The sequence below is a fragment of the Oryctolagus cuniculus genome, chromosome 4, assembly GCF_051225735.1.
Source record: "Oryctolagus cuniculus isolate XC-2025 breed Fujian yellow rabbit chromosome 4, ASM5122573v1, whole genome shotgun sequence".
Taxonomy (NCBI): Eukaryota; Metazoa; Chordata; class Mammalia; order Lagomorpha; family Leporidae; genus Oryctolagus; species Oryctolagus cuniculus.
The window spans coordinates 75,158,695-75,177,856 of NC_142870.1; the positions used below are offsets into that span (position 1 = coordinate 75,158,695).

At 43.6% G+C, this 19,162-nt stretch overlaps 1 long non-coding RNA gene across 7 annotated transcripts in view; it reads right to left on the reverse strand.

Moving 5' to 3' along the window:
* Window positions 1-18,837, reverse strand: part of LOC127482941 (uncharacterized) — a 78,219-nt gene extending 59,382 nt beyond the window's left edge. The window contains exons 1-3 of one of the 7 annotated variants that reach the window (XR_016233113.1): window positions 18,657-18,834; window positions 18,453-18,512; window positions 17,565-17,659 (exon numbers count right to left, since the gene is read on the reverse strand). This is a non-coding gene — a long non-coding RNA (uncharacterized LOC127482941). Of the gene's footprint in view, window positions 1-17,564; window positions 17,660-18,452 lie in introns of all 7 variants that reach the window. The other 6 variants (XR_016233118.1, XR_016233117.1, XR_016233115.1 and 3 more) reach the window with 6 other exon arrangements.
* Between the last annotated feature and the right edge of the window lie 325 nt (window positions 18,838-19,162).

A 19,162-nucleotide genomic window follows, 5' to 3' on the forward strand; every position in this document is an offset into this window, starting at 1 on the left:
CTGTAGCAACTAACAATGATAACTTGTTACTAACTTACAACTAATGAGGAGTATAAGTCCCTCAGATAGGAGCTACTTAAATATTTGATGACTAATAAATTAAATGTTAATTAAATACTTCAGTGATTTTCTTCCCTGACCAGCATATAATTAACATTTAATTTGTTATAAAATATTTAAAGTTATGAAATATCCTATGGCATCTAAAATGTCTCCATTGTCACACCATCTTGGGACAATGTGTCAAGGGTACAAGGGCTTAGACTGGCATTTAAACCTCAGGAGACAGAATATAAAAGTACCTTTCATGACTTTCTCACAGAAAGAAATCGAGAATGAGATAAGGGGAATCTCATTTTCCAATTGCATTTAGCCAAGGAATTTATAACTATGTGCTACTAAGGAGTAAAGGGTGAAATAGGAATGAGCCACTTTTCCAAATCTAAAGCTATAAAATCTCATGAATGTTGCAACAACTTGAACAGTAAGTGAAAACCATGATTAAAAGTTAGGGAACTTGCCGGCGCCGCGGCTCAGTAGGCTAATCCTCCACCTTGCGGCGCCGGCACACCGGGTTCTAGTCCCGGTCGGGGCACCGGATTCTGTCCCGGTTGCCCCTCTTCCAGGCCAGCTCTCTGCTGTGGCCAGGGAGTGCAGTGGAGGATGGCCCAAGTACTTGGGCCCTGCACCCCATGGGAGACCAGGAGAAGCACCTGGCTCCTGCCATTGGATCGGCGCGGTGCGCCGGCTGCAGTGCACCGGCCGCGGCAGCCATTGGAGGGTGAACCAACGGCAAAGGAAAACCTCTCTCTCTCTCTCTCTCACTGTCCACTCTGCCTGTCAAAAAATAAATAAATAAATAAATAAATTTTAAAAAAAGTTAGGGAAGTAAGCCCCATTCTCTCTGACCTCTTGGAACCAGAAATACACCCAGAAGAATGAGCATTTCAGAAGCAGTAGGTTGGTCAGAACAGTTAGCTAGTGAGACAAGGAGTGCCAGTGAAACTGTCCTATTCCAGTTCCCCACAAGGCAGGCTGGACGTCTATCATGGAAATCCATGTTCCCTATTGGTTTAAAGCTGACTCCTGAGAGTACACAAGCCTGAACTTCTCAACAAGGGAGCAGAGGTTGCCATGATATGGCTAGACCTCTAGCTAACAAGGAGAGAGGGACTTGGGGGCTGCGGGATTGTTAGTCTTTAAGCTCATGCAGAAGAGTTGCTAGATTATCATCCGTAGTTATGTGATGAACCAGGTTAAGGGCAACCCCACAGAGAAGGCTCCCTGGTTGATACATGCCTACAACATCAACAGGAATGGGTGGTTCCCACTTTCAAAGACTGTCACTTAGTGATGCAGCCTCCTCCCTTCCATAATTCATTATCCTTTATCAAGTGTGGGCTTCAGAACAAGCCCAGTTCACTGATTCTGAGAACACACATGTTCTGTCAGAGACAAGATCTATGTGGCACGTACACCAGAAACTAGATCTTGGTGTTCACAAGTAACAGTTCCAAGACTTGAAACCTCTGAAATTTCTGTTATTACAGGCATGCAATAACATGGTAAGGCCACCTATTCAAAATCCTTACCCATTCACCTTCTTCTCCACACTGTTTGAAGAAAGTAATGCTTCTTCCTGGCCTCTACATACAAAGAAATGGATTCCATTTAGCACAAGATATTCCAACCATGAAAATCTCATTCTACTTTTCAGTGATTAATGTTGGAGCAAACAGGAATCTAGTTGTTGACAAAGTCATATATTACTAAGACTTCCCTGGAAAGAAGCAGAACCTGGGAGAGCTCTGTTTGATGTCTGGATGTGAAATGTGAATCTGAACAGCCACAGATCTCATCACCATGGGAGGGGTGACCCTGAGCATAAAGTTTCCCACTGAGAATGGAAACCAGAAAGAATGAAAAAAGACAACCAGTCTTGACATTAGCAAGCTACAATCTACCACAGGGATGCTCGACCTCTGGGCTTCTCACACGGCATCCTTCACGCATTTCTATAATCCCTCCCCTCCCCAAACACAAAGACTCCCTTTTATTGCTATCTTTCATTTTCTCTGTATTTCTGTGCTTTTTGACTCACATTAATTCTCTCCTACTCGATCCACACATCCAAGTTTTCCGCATGGCCATGTGCCAGATTCTCCCACTTCAAACAGCTCAATTCCACAACCTTAATTTAGTGTCCATTGTGTATCAGGTACTAGGATTTGTGATAGTGGGAAATCTCATACTGGCTCCATATAAACACTTGTCAAATCTAAATTTTAGTATCTTTGCAGAACTTTTGGGTTGTCTGGCGGTTCCAGACACAGGAAGTATCTGACATTATATGAACAGTACTATCTACATTAGGAGCTGACCTTCTGTTTTGCCTTTGATTCCCACCCCACCTCTGTTCTAGAAAGTTACCTCACTCACTTGTTCCAGCAGACCTAGGGGCAGCCTCTCCAGGTAACAGGTGTAACCCTAGCAAGAAGCATGTATAGACTCCTGGGACTGAAGGCAGCTTCAGCAAACAGGGGCATTTTGTAGCTACTGTCTTATCATCCTTGATTTCCCTGTTTGCTTTACTCTACCCATTCAGCTTCTGAATCATTGCAAGTCCTCATCTTCTCCGTGGCTAGGATACAACCTGCTGTGCTCTGCTGTCCAGGAAACTGTGGCCTCAGCTTCTGTTTGCTGGCCTAGGATTCCTTACTACACTGTGGCCTGGTTCTCCCTCCTGACTCTTCTTTTCAAGCCTCCACTTAATCGCTCATCTGTTGTGTGAAAAGAGCTGCTGCCTGTACCCCGGTGTGTCAGACTTAGCCACAGCTTTGAGAAATGGCAGCAACAGTGAGGGAGAAGCTTGTATAAGGTGTGGAACACACTGTTCTGTGAACATAGCCAGGGCAAGTGACAAGTAATTTTGCACTGGGAAGGTGATAAAGCAATAAAAGAGAATTAGAAAGGGATAATGGCATATGCATCAAATATGTGCCGAAGTTCTTTGATGATATACACTAAGCTAGATTGGAGAATGGTCAGCAGAGCAAAAGCTGAGCAAAGAAATGAGGCTTTTGGAAACACCCTGTGTCTTAGGCCATTCAGGCTGCTATAACAAAGCAGAGTATTTATAAAGAACAGAAATATACAATTCTGAAGTCTTTGAAGTCCAAAGCAAAGCACCAGCAGATTCAGTGTCTGGTTAGGGCCCATTTCCTGGTACGTAAGTGACAGCTTCTCTCTGTCCTAGGAGCTCTCTGATAAGGGCAGTAATCTCAATCATGAAGACCCAGTCCTTGTGACCTAATCTTCTCCCAAAGGCCCCAATTCCCAGTACCATCACCTTGGAGATGTCCATTTCAACATAGGAATGTGGGGGGAGGACACCACCATTCAGACGGTCACATCACGTGAACCACAATTCAGAGCTCAAATGAACTAAATCAGAGTACGGAGCATTCCAGGTTGAATTGCTGTCACGGAAGGAACTCTGTGGCTTTTGCATTCAGTCTACCTTTGGGTGATTCAGTGGAGGAGCCAAGAATTGGCCGACAGCAGAGGCTGCGAGAGCCAACCGCAGATCCAGCAGTCTCAGGCTGTCAGAAACTACAGGACCTGCACACGAGATTATGAGGCAGCCTCGGGTTTGGTGATGGCTGAAACTTTGCTCCCGACGTTGGAGGACGTTTTCTCACTGAACCAGCTTTCCGCCGTGCCATTTAGCACTCCGCTGAGCCTACCACAGCGATAAAGCTCTCTGTAACCCCAGACTGGCAGAGAACATCAGCGTCACACATAATTATCATCCTCAGAGAAAAGAGTCCATTAATGATCTGGGCTGAATGCAGGTCTGAATACTAATGAAAGGGTGGCCTTCTAGGATATTAATTAGGGGTGACACTTTCAGGGCAAGTTTGACTTTTCTTGCTCGGATTCCAGTTAAGTCTGTGTTGGATGTGAGTAAAATGCAGATCAGAATAAGAAAGGAGGAGAAACAGTGAGAGAAACAGTGAGGGAAAGGGGAGAGGGAGATTATAAAAAGCAAGTTAGGAAGATTTCAACCCTAAAACACAAAGGGTAGTTCAGGTGCTTTCAACTCAGGTGTCAGCTACCTTCTCCCTGTCATCTGAGTTTTAACAAACCTGTCTCCACCCTTCTTTCCTGAGCCCTGTAAGTAATCCTGTACTCTTCTCCCAGAGTATCTGAAAATCTCTAGGGTTTATGTTACTGAGGTGTTTCGATTCTTAGTTTCTCAATCTGCTGAATATGATGTTTCACCTGCATTTCTTGCCTATGGTTCTCTTCTCTCCTTGATACTTAGAGTGTGGTCTTGAGACCAGGGGTATGAGTAGCAACTGGGGTTTGCTAGTAGTGTAGAATCTTGGGCCCACTCACACCTTCTGGATCAAAATCTGCCAGTTTAACAAGCTCTCCAGTGATTTGCCTGCATATTAAAGTTTGAGAAGCTCGGGGCCGGCGCCATGGCTCATTTGGTTAATCCTCTGCCTGTGGCGACAGCATCTCATATGGGCACTGGGTTCTAGTCCCAGTTGCTCCTCTTCTAGTCCAACTCTCTGCTGTGGCCCGGGAGGGCAGTGGAGGATGGCCCAGGTGCTTGGGCCCCTGCACCCACATGGGAAACCAGGAAGAAGCACCTGGCTCCTGGTTTCAGATCGGTGCAGCGCCGGCCATAGTGGCCATGTGGGGAGTGAACCAACGGAAGACCTTTCTCTCTGTCTTTCACTGTCTATAACTCTACCTGTCCAATTAAAAAAAATTGAGAAGCTCTTCTACAGTAAATACAATGTCGATGTAGAACTCAGTCAACCCTTGTTCCTCTAGCCTCCTTCCCTAAAAAGCATGGTGGGAATAACAGACTTTATTGCAGATTTAGGGCAGTGTAGAGTTTACACAGAAATAATGCCTAAGCTCTATAGTTGATTATTAGCCATCGGGATACTTAGAAGCCTTTGGCTCATTGGAAACTATTGCTTGACCTCCTTCCTCTTGTCTTCTAATCACACACCTCAGCTCCTGTTGAACTGCTATGCAGAATAATTTCAATCTCCACCCACAATCTGGTTCTGTGAGCACTTTTGCATTTGTTTTAAAATAACCCACTCTCACATGTGTTCAATAAAACTCCAAGTTATCTACTTCTACTTGCCACCTTTGGGACCACAGAAAAATTTGCAAAGACTTGGAAGTTTCATCCTTTCCTTTCTTTCCCCCTTTCTGGCCTGTGTGAAGGAATCAGTACAGGTGCATAGCTCTCCTTTGATATAAAATACATTACATCCACTTCATTAAAAAAGCACAGACTGCCATTATCATATTGGATTTTGAAACAAAATTTTTTTTCATCCCATTACATGCCTAAACCTCAATTATTCACAGTCAAGCAAGGTAAGAATACGTTGGGCCACTCAAATCCACAGAGTATAAAACAGCACATACAATCCATTACTTTTAGTGTTTTGCCAGAATGATAAACAGAGAATGAAAATTACTACAAGTTTCTAGTTGGTTTCTCTTTCTTTGATTAGGCTCCCTTGTCACGACTAACCCCCATCTCAGACTCCAAACTCAGGAAACTTATCTCACCTTCCTCATCTAAGTCATTGACTCCAACACAGATCTTGTGGAGGTGTCTCTCTGGGACTGGCAACTGTCCCTAACTGGACATTACTAGGAAATCTTGGCTAAGAGAGTTGTTGCCTTGAGATCAGATGGCCAAGCACATAGGGTGTCATCAGACTCATGAGAGTAGTAAGACAGGGAACAATTTGTTTTTCCCTCTGTGGGAGGTGGAAGGAAGAGAAAGGTTCAGACATGGACTACCAGAGCACAGGCTGGGTGGGTGGCTGGCATGACTGGCAGATTGGCTCATGGTATAACACAGATAACCAGCAACTTCTAGTATGCACTAATCCACTTTGATCAAGAGAAAACTGAGTAAAATGGCTTTAAGTTCAGTTGGGCATGGTAAATATTCAAATCAATTACTCATTGTCTTTAGCATCTGCACTGTGGCAGGCACTGTGAAAAGGCCCTGAGTATAAATGATTACAAAATCTAAGTAGTCTCCGAGTTAAAGAGCATACTCACAGGAAAAAATTAGTTGGAATATGATACAGTAAATCCTAAAATCAGGACATCTTAAGTGAACACAGAGACTTCTTTGCTTGATTTGGGCAATCAAGGAATAGCCCAGGAAGTGATATCACTCAAGAAGAGGTTTTTCTGTTCTGCTATTGTGAAGTTGGTGTTCTATTGTCATCATATTCTTTCTCTACAAATAGTTTTAGTCATGCACCATAACTCTCCTGGAAGCTTTGTATCAGAGTTGTTAAAATAGAGGTACCTACAGAGACCACCAGCCGCAACACAGAGATGGAAATCTGTGGAAAATTGATGTCAGACTGTGAACTACTGGCATAAAACAATTTGGAGGGTGGTTACAGTTCAAGGTAGGGTGATCTTATAATTTATTGCCTAAATTAAGACACTTCTGAGAGTCATGGAGCAACACTATTAATAATTCCTAGGCCACAAATACAAACTGAGACTAACCTGTGTGGATTAGTAACAGGGTCACACTGCTGAAGGTCACATTCCAGTCATCTGGCAAATTGTAAATGCGCCTAACATAATCTTTCCATGGTCATTGGTCTTTCTACATCATGTTGAGGTTAAACTGATTGGAAGGATTTCGAATAACACCCTCTGAAAATTGGGATTAATTTTTGGCCTTGAAATGTAGCAACTTTTTAATAGTGAGTGATTTCGTCTGAATGTCTTCCAAAGTTTGTATGCTGAAAGTGAATCCCCATTGTGGTGATATTAAGAGGTGGGGTCCTTGGGGGTGTGATTAGGTCATGAGTGTTCCACCCTCATGCAAGGAAGGGTTAGTGTTTTCTACCAGGGAGAGAGGGAACTGACTGAGAGCCCTTTTGCCCTCTGTCCTTTCCACCGCTGGAGGACACATCATTTGCAATGTGAAGATACACAAGAAGGCTTTACCAGACAAGGAATGGCAGAGCCTCGGTTACAGACTTCCCAGCCTCCAGAATTGTATTGTTTATAAATTACTGAGTCTAGCATGTTTTGTTACAGCAGCACAAACAAACTGAGACAATGAGACTAGGATCTCCTATGAACGGATCATCACTTAACAACTGGATGTGATCAGAAAGCAGGGGCAAGAACAGGCTCAGTCCAGCCACAGTGTCTGGACACTGGGGAAGCTGACTCAGCCACAAACGCCAATGGAGCTTTTAGTCTGAAACATTCTCTAGTCTTAGCCCATGTAAATATAGTGGCTGGGTAGAGAGGACAATGAGCAAGAGTAGAGGTAAGGTTAGGGGCTATTTCAATTGGTAGGCAGAGAATATTAAAAACAAATATAGAATGGATGAGATTAAGCTAGTCAGATCAGGAATCCAATCTCTAGGTAGTTCTTGAAATGTGATAAAACTCACACACAGCCTCAAGTTCAGGTCTTCCTGGAAAGACCTAAATCATAAACCTATTTAGTGATAGTGGGACACTAGGAGAAGGAACCGGCTTGTATAAAATGTAGACATGTTATACATTTAAAAATTATGTATTTATAACAGTTGATCCTTTCAAATAATAATGACAATGGCTAAGATTTACTGAATAATATTTTAGTCATTGTTTTAAGTGCTGCGTATCTATTAACTCATTGTATTTTCACAATAACCTTAAATATTGGGTATGGTTATCATCCTCATCTTGCAGTGGAGAAGTCGAGGTACTCAGATATGTGCTGTGAAGCCTGGGAGGTTACTGGAAGCAATGCATTCACCCCTTTTGCAGCTGTTTCTTTAAAGGTAGCTTTGGACAGATGGGGAATACAGCTCTTTCAATGCAGTGCCAGCTATTGAAGAAGCATGTGAAGAATGATTTGAGAATATTTTAGAGAGTGTCCTGAGAGTTAATAACATGAAGGAAATTCTTCCAGAAATAGCATAAATTTTAAACTATATTCATTTACATGATGATGAGTATGGTGCCTTATTACAAATGCACTCCTCAATTGGTACAACAGTGTGCATGCAATGAATTTCATCTAGAACTAACAGATGACGGAGACAGCAGACTGATCCTGCTTCTCAAAGACATGTGGATAAGAGAATGAAGTCAGGAGAAACCTACCAGCAAGGCAGTTGTTCCAAGAGAAGCTCATGGCTTCAGAAAGAAACAAATGGCTGAGAACGAAGGGCAAATTCAGAGATGATAACCAGGCCTGGGGTCCTAGGATGAGATCCACCACCCAGCAACTCTGATTAGAACTGGGAAACCTTCTTTGAGGAACATTGGAGTCTCATTAAAGTGCATTCCAATAAACTAGGGTTCCTTTTTGCCTCAGGATGAATGTTTTTAATTTTGAATGCTGCTCTGTATTGTTTATCGTGGAGATGTTTAATAATGCAATGTGGCTACAATATAGGAAGACACTGCAAGGAGGGGGCCCAGGCTAAATAACTGACTAGGGAAAGATCTCAGTGGAAGATCAGCCAGGGAACACTGGCCAGTAAAGGTAACACTGGTAGGAGACTGGAAGAAAATACCCAAAGAAAGACAAAAAGAATCAAAGACAGCATCACACATACATACACACACACACACACACACACACACACACAAAAGCATCTACAGTCTCTTTCTCTTTTAGGTCCCTTATTGAAGGTCATGTGATACAATACTGAGTTTCTTTTTTTTTTAAGATTTATGTATTTATTTGAAAGTGTTACACAGAGAGAGGAGAGGCAGAGAGAGAGAAAGAGAGGTCTTTCATCTGCTGGTTCACTCCCCAATTGGCCGCAACAGCCAGAGCTGTGCCGATCCAAAGCCAGGAGCCAGGAGCTTCTTCTGGGTCTCCCACATGGGTGCAGGGGCCCAAGGACTTGGGCCATCTTCCATTGCTTTCCCCAGCCATAGCAGAGAGATGGATGGAAAGTGGAGCAGCCGGATCTAAAACCGGCACCCACATGGGATGCCAGCGCTTCAGGCCATGGCGTTCGCATGCTGCGCCACAGCGCCGGCCCCAGTGGTGGGTTTCTCTATTGCACAGAGGGCCAATCTACAGCTCAAGATGTGCTTTGGGCAGCAAAGCTGGGGACAGAGTCGATTCCAAATGACTTAGCTGATGCCCCTCACTGAGAACCAGGAAATGTGTCACCAAGACTTCAGCCACCCAGATGAGGTAAAGAGGAGATAAAGTACATCACAGTGGGCCACACAAGATATTCTGGCTTCCATATGAAACCAATGTTTGTTACATGTTGTTGCCAAATTCAATGCCTAAGTGATTTATTCTTTTATGAGAAATCTCCTTAATTCTGAGAGTGCTGGAAGGGAGGAATAAACCAATAATATTTATAGTCATAGAAATAAACTGCTGGGGATTTCCTGTATAGGGTCACTGTTTCGGGTCAGAACACATTTGTATTAAATGATACATGGAAAATTCTCCTGAAACTATCCTAAAGGCCCACAAGTCCTGGCACCAGCACGTAAGGATTTTTTCCTCCAGTTGGTACTAAACAGAACTAATGGGCAGTAATCATTACCTGTTAGAAAGGTAAGACAGAGTCTCTGTGAGCCTTTTCCAAAAGAGAAATCGCAAATATTCAAAGACAGAGGAAAACATGTAACATCTGCAGATTCCCGCAAAGAACCTACTCCTATAAAAATTACCCTTATTCTCTCCTCTGATTTGTGGCTTTCTATAAATAAATTGGGAAAAGCTAAGCCTTTTGTAAGCCAAAGAGGAAAAAATAAAATTGTGACTGGATATCACTGAGCCCAGTTTCGACCCAAGATCAAGTAATAAAAGGATCAGCATCCCTGTGCCCTTTTGCTAGAATGGTTGCAAATCTGCACCAGGCTACCTGCTAGAGAAGGAAAGGCTGGGAATGGGGATGCTGGCTTTGTAAAAAGCCTTTGGAAAGAGCATCTCAGCATGACAGTGAGAAACCGTGTTGGTTCTCTGTGGGATTTAAGCAGCTGAACTGTACAAATCTATAATTCCAGGGAACCAACAGCCTCAATGTCAAAAGGGTAGAAGCTTCAGAGGCAAAGCCACTGCTAATCCCTATGTGGTTTGCTACAAAGGGTGAGCTGTCAGCAGCAACAGCCCTGGGGTCTGCTGGCTTGAATTCTCAGGCCATGCCCACATGAACTGGAGTGTCTTTGTACCCTACAGCGACTCTAGAAACTGACTGTGCTTCTTTCTCTCATCTTACTTTGTGAAGAACTAAAGCCTGTCTCAGTTGATGGTATACCCAAACACAAGCATGAGGCCAGGACTCAGCTGTGGCACACTTTCTCCACTTAGTGCCTAGAGATGCAGAGCAAAGTCAGGCCAGGATAAAGTCCCTCAAGTGTTGGGGGTCAACACAGTAATGAGTTCAGAAGCAGATGTTAACAAACTGCCAAAACCCCAAAGCAAATTATGGTTGCTAAGATTGTATAAGGAGTTGCTACAGAGATGAAGACAGTTGGAGTTAACCCTATGAATGAGGGTTTCAGGATTCTACAGAATAATGGAAGCAGGATGGGTTTGTTTGTTTTGTTTTGTTTTGTTTTCTAATCTACAAGTTTTTCTCCTAAACACTGTATGAGAATTAAGATCAAAAGAAAAGACACACAGACAATAATTCTATTCCTAACCATGACAGTAACCAATACCAGACAATACTTTCACAGTGATCAGTTGTAAAAATGGGCAAAATCTATGTAGCAAATGTTTCCAGTTGTTGGACTAGAGGCAACATATAAAACAAGAAAACCAATGAAGTGAGCCTTGCAATTTCTCTGGCTTTCTGTATGGAAGCAATTTCTGGGCATTATTCAAAAAGTAACCTCATGCAGAGCACAATGTTTGTTACCCAAAGAGACAAAGTCTGGAGATCAGGACCTTGGTTCCTGGGGTTTGGGGGAAGGTGAAATGTATGGGTCCATGTACTAGGAAGAAGGTTGAGACCGGGAAATCTGTGAAGGGATCTACTTAATAGTTTGAATAAAGATTAAGTTAATTACACATGCACAGGATGAGATAAGACTAGACAAGAGCATAGCGTAGCTACTGGGGTTGTAGATCTTTGTCGCTCCCCCTCTTCATGGAGGAACGACACAAGACCCTGCCTAGGCTTCATATCCGAGTCACGGCACCATTATGTCGCTCCCCGTCTTCGTGGAGGAACGACACAGAACCCTGCGCTGTTCTTTCGTCTGCTCGGCCCTCCCCGGGTTTGCTGCTGGTTCTTCCCGGGTTGGCTACTATCCCTTCCACGGAGGTGGAACCGCCAGGGGCGGTTCCCCCTGGCCGCTTTCCCCACTTCCGCAGGGGAGCGGCACACCGCCGGCCGGCTCTTCTCGGGGGCTGCACAGGTGTTCCTTCAGCTAGATGTTCCCCTTAGATATTCCTGGTGCATGCCGTCTCTCTCCTCCTTTATAGTCCTCTTCCACCAATCCCAACTCTGCTACCCACACGCCGAGTACGCTGCTCTCCTCCAATCAGGAGCAGGTCCTACAGTTTCTTGGTTGAACTGGAGGCAGCTGTGTAGAAGCTGTTACTCCCTTCTCAGCGCCATATTGTGGGAGAGCAGATGCATAGAATAAGTCTTAATTCCAGTAACAGTCTTAGTCCGAGTTGCTCCCCACAATCTTACACTGAATGGAGATTCTAGTAAAAGAGATATAAGGGTTCCAATCAACTGATGCAAAAAAAACCTTACTGCACACTTCAAAAATTCAACTGAGGGGCCTGGCAAGTTAAGCTGCCATCTGCAATGCTGGTATCCTATTTGGTGTCAGCTCGAGTTCTGGCTACTCTATTTCCAATCCAGTTCCCTGCTAATGGCCTGGGAAAGCAGTGAAGGATGGCCCAAGTGCTCCCATCCATGTGGGAGACCCAGAAGAAGCTCCTGGCTTCTGCCTGGCCTCGCCCTGGTATTTGCGACAACTTGGTGAGTGAACCAGAGAATGGAAGACATGGAAGACTTCTCTCTCTCTCTCTCTCTCTCTCTTCCCCCCTTCCTCCTCCCTCTCTCCCTCCTCTACCTTCCTCCCTCTCTTCTTCATCTCTCTGACTCTGTCCTTCAAATAAATAATTTTTTAATTTAAAACTAAGATTTCAACTGAGATCTCAGAAAAGCAAAAAGAGAAAACAAAAAAAAGGAGAAAGAAAGAGTCTTAATTCATCTTTTTCTAGTTATAAAGATTACTACAGCGCTCAATTTATGCTCTATTAAATTAACTGTGACAGAACAAAAGCCAGCACTCTTTAAAAGAAGACAACAAAAGCCAGGCTTTTAAACATATGGCATAACAATGTTCAGTATACAATCAAAATTCTCTAGACATGAGAAAAAATTTGATCCATTACTCCTCCAAAAATCCATATAAACAGAACAAAAATCAATATAAACAAAATTTATATTGATAAACATTCAGAGATGGCAGAGGTTTTGCAATTAGCACACAACTACTTTAAGTAGATATTATAGGGGCTGGTGCTGTGGTGCAGTGGGTTAATCCTCTGCCTGCAGTGCCAGCATCCCATATGGGTACCAGTTCTAGTCCCAGTTACTCCTCTTCTGATCCAGCTTTCTGCTATGGCCCGGGAAAGCAGTAGAAGATGGCCCAAGTTCTTGGGCCCTTGCACCCGTATGGGAGACACAGAAGAAGCTCCTGGTTCCTGGCTTCAGATTGGCTCAGCTCCAGCCATTGTTGCCATTTAGGGAGTAAACAAATGGATGGAAGATCTTTTTCTCTGTCTCTCTCTCTCTCACTGTCTGTAAATCTTTCTCTCAAATAGATAAATAAAATCTTTTTAAAAATAGCTAATATAAACATGTTTAAGAATATAAAAGAAATATATAATATATAGTGAATAAAGAGATAAGGACTCTCAAGAGAAGTGGAATATGTATAAAGGCACCAAATAGAAACTCTGTAAGAAAGCTGATAATAAGAATGAATGAAAAGTGTACAAATGGACATAGCAGGAGACTGACTGCAGGAGAAAATATCAGTGATAAAGGCAGGACAATGAAAACTATACAAACTGGAGCATGGGGTGAAGGCAGGGAGCTGAAAAAATTAGTAGAACCTCAACAACTTTTGAGCAATATCAATCAGCTTAATAGATATGTGATTGAGTTTTCAGTGGAAGAGATGGGAGGAAATTCAGTTTAAAAAAATAAATATTTGAAGAAATAATGACTGGAAATTTTCCAGGTTTTGTGGAAATTATCAACCTACAGATTGAAGACATTCAACATACCACAGCATAAACAGATGCTTATGAATAAACATAGAGAAAACAATACCTCAACTCATTATAGCCAAATCACTGGAAATAAATGATAAACAGATATACAGCCAGATACAGAAGATACAAAAATGCTTAAGAATTATCACATTATCACCGAAGAATGCAAACTCACAGTTTAATGGAATGACATATTTAATATTCTGAAAACAAAAAAGTACTGTCAATCTAGAACTCTACGTACCACTGATCATCTATATTTATGGGTTTTGAATTCATAGATACAACCTATTGTAGATTGAAAAAACAATTTAATTGTGTTTGTACTGAATACAAAAAGACTTTTTAATATTTCTTAATCAATAACAGCAATTTATACCTCATTTACATTGTCTTAGGTACTATAAGTAATGTGAGGATGATTTAAAGTGTATGGGAAAGTATTCATAGAATATATGAAAATATTACATCATTTTATGTAAGGGACTTGAGCATCAGCAGAATGTGGTATCTTTGGGAGGTGTGAGAAAATTTTCATTGTATACTTATGGACAACTGTACAGTGAAATTATTCTTCACTAATGAAGGTAAAATAAAGACATTTTCAGGTTAAAAAAGTGATAATTTATCACCAGCAGACTTACTAATTAAGAAATTTTTAAGGACTTTATTTGAGCTGAGGAAAATGAAAATTATAAATATGTGTGAATGATATAACTGTAGATATGAACAAATAGAAAGAAATACCACATACTTGAAGGAGAAGATTCAACATTAAAGATCTCAAATCACTGTTAATTCATAAATTTAATACAATCCTAACAGAAATATCAATAGAATTCTGATTTTTCTTTTAATATATTTGAGAGGCAGACAGAGAGGGAAATTTCCCACCTGCTGGTTCACTCCCCCAAACGGCCACAAGAGCTGGGGCTGTGCCACGTCAAAGCTGGGAGCCAAGAACGCAAACTGGGTCTCACGAGGGTGCAGAGACCCAGCCCCTTGCACTATCACTGCTGCCTCCCGAGAGTCTGCATTAGCAGGAAGATGAAAGCATGAGCAGTGGCAGGACTTAAACCCCGTTCAGGGTACAGGTGTCCCAAGTGTCATCCTAACTGCGAGGCCAAACACCCAAACCCCCCCCCCCCCCCAGAAAGCTATTTTCTACAGTTCGACAAGCTAGTTATAAAGTTCATTTGAAAGAACAAAAAGAAAAAATAGCCATAGATATACCAATGAAAGAAGAACAAAGGAAAAAAGACTAGCCTGTAATATATTAAAGTACAAATAATCCTTTAAGCTTAAAACATCCTTTAAAATTCACACATGAGTGAATAGACAGAATAGAAAATCTAGAAATAGACCCAAGTGCACATGAACATTTGATAGATTAGAAAAATGGCATCTCAAATCATAGAGGAAAATGACTTTTTAATAAATGAGGGTGAGACAACTAGTCATTTAGAAAATAAAATAAAATTGAATCCACCCTCACAATATCTGCCAAGATAATTTCCAAATAGGTCAGAGATTTAAACATTTAAAAATGAAACCCATATAAGAACTAAAAGAAAAATAGATATATTTATAACTTGGGAAGGAGGAAAATCTTCCTCCATGACTTATATTTCAGAGAATAAGCAACAAGAATGATCTATATAGACGGTAAAAAAGAGTTTTTACATTTAAAAAAAAAACCATAAGGAAACTAAAATTCAAGGAACAAATTGGAAAAAAAAAATCAGCTAACTTCAAAAAGACTAGCCTCCACAGAACTTAATGTGTTACTAAGGAAATACCAACAACCCAATAAAACAAAGGGCAGCAGACAACAAGAGATAAATTTAAAATGTATGAAAGGATGCTCCTCTCCCTCCTAGTAAGAAAAACCCAAATTAAAACCACACTGAGGTACAGCTGTTGGACTTTGCTGTTCAGACGCCTGTGTCCCATTTCAAAGGGCCTGAGTTCAATCACCGGCTCTGCTCCTGACTCCAGCTTCCTACCAATGCACACCTGGGGGTCAACGGCACTCACACAAGTAACTGAGGAGACCTGCACTCCATTCCTAGCTCCTGGCTGCGGACTTTCGGAGAATGAACCAGTGGAGAGGAGTGCTCTCTCTTGCCCTCTTGTTCTCGCTGTCTTGCTCTCTTTCTGCCTATCAAATAAATAAATTTTAAACCAAAAAGGTAGTTCTCAATTATCTCTCAGCAAAACCCATGAATCTTATCATATATCCTTATGCAAAATTATAGTATTTGGTCTTATCCCTAGCTGATAGGTAAAATGACAATCTAGTAAAAATTACATCTACATAAATACTTTTTATTTATTTCTATTTACTTGAAATGCAGGGAGAGGGAAATTCAAGAGAAAGAGACAGAGAGAGAGAGAGAGAGACCCATCACTGGCTCACTACCCAAATGCCTGCAATAGCCAGGTCTAGACAAGGCAGAAGCCAGGACCTCAGAACTCTATCAAGGTGTCCAAAGTGCTTGCGCCATCAAATGTTGCCTCCCAGAATGCACATTAACAGGAAGCTGAATCAGAAGCAGGGAAGCCAGGACTCAAGTCCAGATACTCTGATATGAGATGCAGGCATCCCAAGTGGCAACTTAGCAGCCACACCAAGAACCCATTCCCTCACCCCCAAGCTACATTTCTTTAAATTTATCTAGGAATGTCCTTTTTAATTTTTAATTAATTTTTAACAGATTCAACATGATTTGTAGATACACTTCTAAGAATATGAGGATATTCCCTTCTTTCCTGCCTCCTTCCAGCTAAGGATATCATTAATTTTTACCTGAAAACATTTTTGAGACCTATTTTCTATTTAGGGTACAGCTTGAGTTGAATTGTTCCACCATTCCCACATTTGCTTGGTGGAAGTGACACAGTCTTGGAGTTTGACTTATCTATTGATACTTTTTTTAAAAATTTATTTGATAGGTAGAGTTACAGACAGTGAGAGAGAGAAAAGGTCTTCATTCCTTTGGTTCACTCCCCAAATGGCCGCTATGGCCGGAGCTACGCCCATCCGAAATCAGGAGCCAGGTGCTTCTTCCTGGTCTCCCATGCAGGTGCAGGGGCCCAAGCACTTGGGCCTTCCTCCACTACCTTCACGGGCCACAGCAGAGAGCTGGACTACAAGAGGAGTAACCAGAACTAGAACCGGCACCCATATGGGATGCCGGCGCCGCAGGCGGAGAATTAACCAAGTTAGCCACAGTGCCGGCCCATCTGTTGATACGTAGCACTCTCTACAGTAACCTGTACCTGAACGCGCTTTCCAATGCTGATTAATCATTGTATGTTTCACCTTTGCCCAGCCCCTAGTGAGATCTATAAAAACGAACACCTTGAACTTCAAGCTCCTCCCATCTCCCCATGTAGGGAGGAAATAGAGGTTGTCTGGCTGATGGCAGGAGGTTAAGATGAGAAATTACAGAGAATGTTTCCTATCAGAGGTCAAATTATAGACCGTGAGCCAAATATAGTCAGCTCCCTGTTTTGGTAAATAGAGTTTTACTGACACATAGTCATGCTTATTTATATAGTTTATAAAAAATTGCAACAGAAACTGGGCCCCAAAGCCTAAAATGTAAAACGTAAGCCAACCCCTGTCAAAGAGTAAAAAGGAGCTTGAAGTTTATAAACTTCTGGGGCAGTCTAGTTGTGTGAGCTGGCCCTGATGGACTGCTTTTCCGACACCAGAAGGCCCGCTGAGTCTCTGTGGTTGCTGAGGTTGCAAGGCAAAGGCAGAGCCATCTGGCCTGCAGAGTCTTGGGGACTAGGGTCTCCAGAGGCACCAGCCACGATCTGAGACCCAGGGCTGGCTCTCCCACTCTCACAATGAGTTGCGGCACCTGGAATGCAATCCTGGGACATATTACCCTTTGTGCTCCAACACGGAGAGCTATTTTTAACAACCACTACAATTGTAACAAATCTTGCAAATATCCTTCTCTCCAAAATATTGAGTTTTGACCTCTAACCCAGGTACAATAAATAATAATGATACAATATATGTAGACATGGGGCTTTGGGACCGTGAGGGCACTGAGAAGCCGATGACTCAGGACAGGGGAACTCAGCTGCGCCTCTGAGCTCATTGACCACTGAGGCAGAAAGGCCCTCCCTGCTGACCTTCATGTCCAGGCTGTCAGCTGTGCCCACACAGATTCTCCCACTGGCCCCTCAAGACACTGTCTGAATTCGCATCTCTATGCTCCCCGGCCCAGCTCACCAATGGCTCTTCGACTCCAAGGACACCAGACTGCTTTGGTCATCCTGCTGTTAAATAACTTGGGCATGCATTCTAGCTCGTGGCTCCATATGAGGCTGGAAAGAGACAGGCCTTCAGGGTGGGCCGGGAGTTCCTCCACCACGGATATGCTGCCCCCACAAACTTGTCCTGCTGCCTCCTGCTCTATCTTGGCCTCCGATGAAGTGGCTAGGCCTATCCACCCAGGATGGTTACCAGGGACACGGAACTGTGTGAAATTGGTGCAATGTGCACACTTTCTAGATGACTTAGGCAGGGCCTGCTAGGTTCTTGAACTTGAATGACAGCTTGAGTCCTCCTTAGTTTCTCCATCTGTGATCCCTCCTCTACTGACTGCAAACAGGCCCAGCCTCCCCTGCATGTGAGCTCCTGGTGCCCTCCTGCCTCTCCTCTCCCTCCATCTCTTACCCATGTACAGACCTGCCAATTATAATCCTGCTCCATCGCAATCCTCACTGGCTTGTGGAAAGGCTGCTGGCTGGGTGGACCCGGTGGGGCTAACCGCAGGTCCTGGTGCAGGTGCTCATGGGGCTGCAGTGGGTGGGTGGGGGGCCCTCCAGCAGGCCTCTTGCCAGCTCCACTGTGCCAAGTGTCAATGCCTGGGAACTCCTGATCCCGAAGCGGGACCTCATGACCAAGGACTGTAGCCACGTTTCCCCTTACCCCTGTGTCGGGGCAAACACCACCTGGCATTAAAGGATTTAACAGTGACAAACCACGGAGCCACATGACAGTCTCCACGATGAAATGTACCCCCGGGTTTATTAGCATCTCTGGAACTCTGCGTCTGGGGGGCGTGGTGTCCCCTCCTCCCCTTGGTCAACCCCCATGGCCATCAGCCCGTGCTACCTTCTGTCTCCCTCGGCACCTCTCCGTGTCGGTCTCCTGGGCTGCTTCTGGCTCCCAAGCCTGAGAAAGGTGTGGGATTTTGGAAAATGAAACTAGGCCGCTCCAGGTGAAGCGACTAGAACCCGGTTCTTCGAGAGTTCCTCCCTCTGCGAGAGTTCTCGAGTGGGCTGCTGTGCCTGTGAGCCGTTACGCACTCACGCTCACCTTCACGATCTCCAAACACACCTCACCTCCGATGCCAAGGGCTGGAGCCACTGGCTCCTTCCTGCCTATCGCTGATCCGCGGACAGTGGTCCGAGGACCTTCCCTGCAGCAGGCAGACCTCACTCCCCGAGCCACGCCCCTTACTCAGTAGTCATCCTCATCCCTGGCACCTGCTGTCCTCTGCCACACCTGCCTTGCTGCAGAGGCAGGAGAGAGCGTTCCACCACACACGCCGCAGCATTCTAACCTGGCCCCCCATGTGTTCCCAAGGTGAGTGTGGAAATGGGAGATACAGCCCTTAAGGAAATAATTAAAGCTAAATGAGGTAGTAAGGGTGAGCGCCTAATCCAATCGCATCATCTGCCTCCTAAGAGCGCACACAAAGGAAGGGAGGGCTCACCCGCAACCAGCACGCCCTGCCAGCACCTTGCCCTGGGACCCTTAGCGTCCAGAAATGTGAACAAAATTAATTTGCCTTGCACACATCACCTGGTTCCTGATACGCC